The sequence below is a fragment of the Mesitornis unicolor genome, unplaced genomic scaffold (assembly GCF_000695765.1).
Source record: "Mesitornis unicolor isolate BGI_N332 unplaced genomic scaffold, ASM69576v1 scaffold7116, whole genome shotgun sequence".
Classification (NCBI taxonomy): Eukaryota; Metazoa; Chordata; class Aves; order Mesitornithiformes; family Mesitornithidae; genus Mesitornis; species Mesitornis unicolor.
The window spans coordinates 14095-22163 of NW_010191596.1; positions in this window are offsets into that span (position 1 = coordinate 14095).

Genomic DNA, 8069 nt, shown 5'->3' on the forward strand with positions numbered 1-8069 from the left:
TTGAATTCAGCTAATGGGAGACTAGCGTAAAGGTCTCTTGAACCTGTAGAAATAAATGGGTTTCTGGGTTTTTTCCAGCTCTTCCAATCTAAAGAAATTACCAATGAAATTACCTTTCCTCACTTGAAAGCCATGAAGCATGTCTGGATAAAGACTGTAGGCTTTGACATTCAAATCTGTAAGACTGGGAGGAAGTATTGGGGGAAGAAGGATATAAATGTTTAATTTCCTGTCTTCCTTACCATTATTCCTTATTACATGAAAGACTGAACAGAATAAAACGGTAACATTCCTAATATATCTGCTGGTGTGTCAAAATCAAAGTGCAGCTTGAAGTTTATTCTTAATTTGTCACTAGGCTATGAGCTCTTCCTATCTGAAGGGCTGATGGGGAGGGAGGGGAAATTGCAGCAGTGTTGATATGCAAATCTATTTTATTTGGAAGCTTGACTGTCTGTCCAAGGGCAGGAAGTGTGAAGTATTGTACATATTCTTTCTGTGTGACATGTGATCACGCAAAATGTTGCTTTATGTTGCCAAAACAAATGTGGACCTGCAAGCCAAAAACTGCTTTGAAAAGCCAAGTGCTTTCTACCACTGACAACAAGCTACCCTTTAAGATGTCAGTAAAGAATTATTGGCATTTACCAAAAGGGTTTCCTGGGACAGGTTCCAAGACCTATATTAGTCAATTTTTTTCCACAGTTTTTGGGTAGAAAACAAAAAATGGCAGTTACTCCAAAAACTTGATTCGCTTTTTTTTTTAATAATTTAAGTTAGTAATGTGACTTGTATCATTTTAATACAACTTAAATGCCAGGTTATGTATGTAGGAGCACAGAATTTGAAAGATGGCCAAAATGGCAGATTCTAGGAGTACGGAGAGTATCCTACAGAGGATGAAAGGTTAGAACTGGGCAAATACTAATTTGTATTTGTATACAAATACAAGAACTGATAAGTTCTTATTGTGAGCCAAGATGCTAAAATGTTTCTTGCATGAATAGGAGAAAATTGAGCAGCTGGGGCAAACGTTATTGTTGTGTAGCCTTATTTAAGTAGTGTAGGAGTGCATATGTTTCAGAAAAGATGTTGAAATGTTGGGTGAGGCAAAGAAACACATGATTCAGCAGAGCAGAAAAGTTGTGCAAGAGCTCATATTGTATTACCTTAAGAAGAGTGATTAATACACATGCATCTTGAAGATTAAAAATCACCAACGACCTCTCTATCCCAGCAGAGAAAGGCTGAGCAAGAGCCAGTAGCCTGAAGCTGAAGTTAAAAACAAACAAACAAAAAGGCACACAGTTTTAACAGGAAGATTGTGGTTTTTACCTGTTATAACAAAATATTTTGTGGAGGTAACGAATTCTCCATCTCTGTCTTCAAATCAGAAAGTGATTGTGCCTCTGGAGAAGGTATCTTGTTTTAATAAGTTACTGGGTTTGACACATTAGAACTTAATGAAATATAATGATGTGAACTAACAGGAAATCATTTAATGGTCCCTCCTGGCTTTAAACCTATGATTTATTTATATGCAATATCTGTAGGAGTTTCTCAGCACTCACGCAGTTCCTTTAATTATAGGAATATATGCTGTGTCAGCTCACCCTACACAGCAAGGCACAGAAGGTAAAAAAAAAATAATGAAAAAATTAAGTAAATCCCTTATGATATTACTATACCACAAGGTGTAGTAATTTCCAGACTAATTGGTGCTGTGACTCTGCTTTGGCAGATTAACAGCAGTCACAGTTCTGATAGCTGTCAGAATAAAACTAAACAATAGTACAGGATAAAGTCGTATGCAGTGGCTGTACTTAAATTCCTTAAGCAGTATCAATTCAGAAATGTGCACATTTTACCGGTATGGATGGACTCTGGGGGCAGCCTAATATTCTGGAATTGTGATGTCTGTGTGTAGGCCAAGGAAGTAATTATTAGATAATCTAAATAATTAGATAAACTTTTTTGAGACTATCTGGGAGCAACATCCCTGTGTACTTTGTTCAGGTAGATCTGTTCATGTTCATGAAAAGCTGTCTTGTTCAAACTTTTAATTACAACTCACAAAGACATTTAATTCTGCTACACTGGAATGTATTTGTGTCTGCTCAGTTAAAGTGTTAATAAAGCCATCTCATTTGTCCTCATTTGAATTGGCATCAGAGCTTATTAGTATATAAGGGACATTTTAAGATTTTTCTTTCTGTTTTTTTCTGCAACATTGCTTTTATATTCCAAAGTTGCTTTGATTTGTAAAAAAAAAAAAAAATCTCCTTTACTCCCTAGACAGTTACTCTTAAATTTTCAAGTCTAGCTGTAGAAGTATGGAATCATAGAATGGTTTGGGCTGGAAGGGACCTTAAATATCATCTGGTCCAACCCCGCTGCCATAGGCAGGGACACCTCCCACCAGACCAGGTTGCCCAAAGTGCCATCCAACCTGGCCTTGAACACTTCCAGGGAGGGGGCATCCACAGCTTCCCTGGGCAACCTGTGCCAGTGTCTCAGCACCCTCACAGTAAAGAATTTCTTCCTAATATCCAGTCTAAATCTACCCTCCTCCAGTTTAAAGCCGTTACCCCTTGTTCTATCACTACCTGTCCTTGTAAAAAGTCCCTCCCCAGCTTTCTTATAGGCACCTTTCAGGTATTGGAAGGTTGCCTTCTCTTCTCCAGGCTGAACAGCCCCAACTCTCAGTCAGTCCTCATAGGGGAGGTGCTCCAGCCCTTGGATCATCTTCATGGGCCTCCTCTGGACCCGCTCCAACAGTTGGATGCACTAGCATGTGGAGTGGGTTTTTGTGTACCAAAACTCACTTGGATACAGTGTGGAAGGTGACATGTGAAAGCTGTGATGATTCCTTTTGGCTGCTGTACTTACAGTGTTTAGACATAACAAAGTTTGTTTCAGTTTTTATGTTGCATCAGAAGTTTAGAACTTTCAGTTTGAGACAAGCTATGGAGGTAACTGGAATTGAACGTACCAGAAGGAAACATTTTCTGCTACGGCTGAAGTATTTGAGAAGATTGGATTGGACTTCTGATATTTCCTATTTAGCACCAAATGAACTGTTTGGAGAAAGGGCATCTTTGAATATGAGTTCGAGTGGCTGCCCTTCAAGTAAGCACCAAAAATACAGCTTTATAAACAGAGTCCTCAGTGGGGTTGACTATTCACTTACACTGACTAAATTACACTTTTTAAGAATTGTGATGCTGTTGGATTGTGAACAGATTACAAATGTGTAAATACAGTTTATTTGGTTTTATTCAGAGGACCCAGAAAAGCTTTTAACACAGAAGTGTTTGAATGTTAAAGCAAGACAATGATTAACTACGCAGGCATGAAGGGTTTCATTGTTGAAATGGATTTTATTTGAATAAAAAGCTCTCTATTTAGTCTGGTGAAGCATGTCTAGGATGTGCTGGATTCTCCTGTATTGATTCAGGGATCAAGTTGCCTTTCCCTCACTGTTAACATTTATCTCCATAGTGAGTCACTCCAAAGTGTCCAGTAAAATAGGTTTTTTTCCTCTTCAGTGCTTGAGTGGATAGACATCTGCTCAGTGTCGTCACAGGGAAAACTGCTCAGCTTCGTGTTCTGTAGTGTTCCTAATAAAATGACTGTGGCACATCTTTGGGACTTCTTGAAACAAGGATGGTGATCAGCACAGACAGTTAAAATATATAAAAGTGCTGGTACTTTTAAGACAGGAGAAGGAAATTTAGGTAAAACTTTAGTCAGATTTCACAGAATATTAGGTGTTGGAAGGGACCTCAAAAGATCATCCAGTCTAACCTCTGCCAGAGCAGGATCACCTAGATGAGGTTACACAGGAACACGTCCAGGTTGGTTTTGAATGTCTCCAGGGAAGGAGACTCCACTACCTCTCTGGGCAGCCTGTTCCAGTGCTCTGTCACCCTCACAGTAAAGAAGTATTTCCTCATGTTCAGATTGAACCTCCTACGCTCCAGCTTGCTCCCATTGCCCCTTGTCCTGTCATTGACTGTCACTGAGAAGAGCCTGGCTCCTTCCTCCTGACACTCGCCCTTTACAAATTTATAAACATGAATGAGGTCACCCCTCAGTCTCCTCTTCTCCAAACTAAAGAGACCCAGCTCCCTCAGCCGCTCCTCATAAGGGAAATGCTCCACTCCCTCCATCATCTTTGTGGCTCTGTGCTGGACTCTTTCAAGCAATTCCCTCTCCTTCTTGAACTGAGGGGCCCAGAACTGAACACAATATTCCAAATGCAGATTTGAAAACATGGATTTCCAAAATTATCAAAGATGTAGTTATATCTCTCATTATGGTAAATGTCTAAACCCTGAAAAGTATTTTGAAAGTTCTCAGCTTAAAGTATATAAAAAGTTCTTTTTTTTCTGGAAGTACAAACGTGCTCTAGATATTAAGTGACTGTTCTGATGCACAGAAAGTAGGTCAGGCCAATCCATGGGGCAGAACCTGCAACAAGGAGGTGCTTCTGGAGGTACTGGGTAAAGTTCAGGGAAAATGTGTCCTCTTTACAGCTGAAAAAGAAGGGCAGGCCATTTCTATGTAACTTCATCTGGACAGTGAGGGCTTGGGACCCATGAGGAATTATGCCGTGAAGAGATGGAAGCATAAGTGAGGCTTTCCACCCCAACAGGTAAGTTGTTGGAGAGCAATGGTGTGACTGTGATGCTTTCAAATCAACACTTTGATGTTTTAAGTGACTGTGCTGATCACCATCCTTATGTTTCAAGAAGTTCCAGAGATGTACCACAGTGATTTCAGTAGGGACAGTAACAGAACACAAAGCTGAGCAGCTTTCCCTGTGACAACAGTCTCAAACCCAGGCTTGGGCCAGTTCATACAAACGTCAGTAGCATAACTATTGATAAAAATCACACTGCTGATTAATATAACTATGTTAGCGAAACACACCACATCAGCACAACTTAGCTGGGCAAGAAGTCCTTTTTGCCAAGAGTTCAATTGTGGGACAACACTGATGCCCTTACTGTGATGTTAAACTGCGGTGTCAACAGGGATTTTACTGGGAGAGCTCCACCAGTAATGCCCAGTCCATTCCTGAGGAGCCAAAAAGGGAAATAATGGGGAACTGTATCTTCCAAGACTGCCTTTGCCTCTTAGAAATGCTTCTGTATTTGAGCTGTTTTAATTATAAGTGTTGAGATGAAGTCATTGTTTGTGCTTCAGAGCATGGCTGAGGTCAGGAAGAGGGGTGTGGAGCCACGAGGGTGGTGAAAGCCAGGGACAGTTGGGTATCTTTGGTGTGGAGCTGGTAATTAGTGCTCAAATGAAAATAACACAAGAAGAAAGAAGGGAAGGAGCAAGCGGCAGATAATTGAACGTTTGAGGAGCCTATAGAGAAAGGACATTGGCACAGAGCTACAAGTAATTTACAGAACAGAGAAACAGTTGTTGGATAACTAGAAGCAAAAGCATAACAAGAAGGGGCAGGGATGCGTGGAGACAGAGCTAGAGAGGAGAGCAGAGAGGAACAGGAGATGTGCGTTGTTAAGGGCTGCACTTGTATCAAAGGTGGCTTTTATCATGAGGAAACATAGCTGAAACTGAAAACAAACAAAGCAAAAAATACTCCAGTTGGCTCATCTGGCAAATCGTCAGTCTCTTTGAAGCGGGTATGCAGGGCAGGCAAGGAGAGGTGTGAGCTCGAAGTGAGCAGCGATCTGTCTGATGCTCCAGGGTGGTTGATCAGGGCAATCAGCAGCACTAGCTCCCTGTCTGAATCTTCTCAGTATGGCACAGGCCCTGCTCCTGCACTACCAGGTCCCTTCCAGTTTCTTTCCCTGACGGGATTGACCCCAACATATGGGGTTATTACAAGCATTACCCAGTGAAGGTGAGAGATGTGGAGGCCTGGGCATGCGCTTGTGTGACTTTGGATGCTTGAGAAATTGGAAATATAAGATTGCTAGCAGATTTGGGATAAAAACATTTATGTGACATGTTTTTCAAACAGTACTGCAAGTGATAATCTTACTCCTGGTCATCAGTGCTTTCTGCAATCACAGAATCACAGATAATCACAGAATCTCAGGAATTGGAAGGGACCTCAAAAGATCATCCAGTCCAACACCCCTGCCAGAGCAGGATCACCTAGACTAGGTCACACAAGAACGTGTCCAGGTTGGCCTTGAATGTCTCCAGGGAAGGAGACTCCACAACCTCTCTGGGCAGCCTGTTCCAGTGCTCTGTCACCATCACAGTAAAAAAGTTTTTCCTCAAGTTCAGATTGAACCTCCTGTGCTCCAGCTTGCACCCATTGCCCCTTGTCCTGTCATTGGACATCAGAGAGAAGAGCCTGGCTCCTTCTTCCTGACACTCACCCTTTACAAATTTATAAACATTAATGAGGTCACCCCTCAGTCTCCTCTTCTCCAATGAATAACTGGTTCAAACTAAGTTAATTTAAGTACAGTGTAGGGCTATTCAAATTCTTCACTATTTATTACACATCCAGACTAATTTTGTTCCATAATATTGGTCTATTGTAACTATATTGTAACAGATGGACACCAACATGCCAAACTTACTTCCTTAAGCTATTTTCTCCACAGACAAGAGCTTGACTGTATCATCATTATAGTACAGTTCTATCAGGAGAAAGATTTTCTTTACAAGTCAACACCACTTGGGAAATTTCACTTTCCCCTCCCCTCCAGTTTAGTACCATCTTCACAAGACAAAGATGTGCTTACTTTTAAACATATTTTAATATGCAACAAAGTTTCAACAAAGTGCAGTTGTAATCTTCCAAACTTAAGGGTTGTTCATTGAAGAAATACAGACAACTTCTTGCTAATAATACATCATTCAATTCTCATTCTTTGAACGGTAAATAAAGTTTAATTTAGATCTGTATTTATTACACATTTTCCCTAGTATTTTCCCTCTTTTTTTTAACAAATATGAAAAACTTGTTTTATTTCTCTCATGCTGGAAAAAACCCAAACCCACACACCTACCAAAACACTTCAGTAGTGAGCTTCATGCCCTTACATGAGATTTCTGCCTTACAACAATTAAACTGGTGCACAGCTTCCAGTTTCCAGCTGTGTGGTACTGGTGGTGGCTGGGTACTGGCAGCTCTTTCTGTCTGCACCACGAGTCAAGCTTGGATAGAGGCCACATGCACCCACAGCCTCTAGCAAGGTAGGAAAGGATGCAAGCATTGCATCCTCAAAAGCTGCAGAGCAGACCTGGTCCTCAGGGGAGGCAAGGGAGCCCAAGGGCAGAGCCGCTCACCAGCCTCCCCCACCACAGGATTTGTTTCCATCTGGAGAAATTCCACGTCTTTCCACCTCTGCCATGATGTATAAAAGTCCCTGGGTGCACTTTCCTGAAACAAGAGAAATCTCTCCAACACAGAGCTGAAAGGACGAAAGGACATGTCTCTGAAACCTGTGTAGACACTCAGAAAAGGGAAAGCTATCATCCATCTGTCTGTCCCAATGTGTCACAGGTAATAGCAGGGTTTCCAGGTACTGCCTAGATACTGGGAACACGGTGTTCAGCACTTGATGCCAAGGACTACAGACACTGCTTCTGCCCTCAGCCAGTGCCACACTTGGGATGTCGGCACTCTGCCAATGTCAGCCTGTCCCTGCTGAGACTCACGCTGCCCTTCAATGTCCCTCCATGCCATTTAAATGGCCTTTGGCACATTTTCTAAGGCTAAATAATGGTGAGCGTCCTCTTCTGTCAGCTCCCACTTCAGAAGGCTGCAGTTATTTAAAAAATAACTTTGTCCTGGGAGTTTCTCTTCATGGTTGCACACAACACAGCGGGGGTTTCTGCGCAGGAGCAGCTCCACAGCAGCAGAGCTGTGAAGGGAAAGGGTTGGTGCCAGTGACCCAGCATCCACACCATACGTGTTTGGAAAGAGGTTATTCTGGATTAGCTCCCCAGCCGGATGCATTACATACAGACAGAATCTTCTTGTTTAGTTTAACCCAGGAGGAATCCAGGTTGCATCCTCTGAGATCGCTTGGTGATGTGAACCAAACCAAAAGCATGGGCGAGGGGTGAGA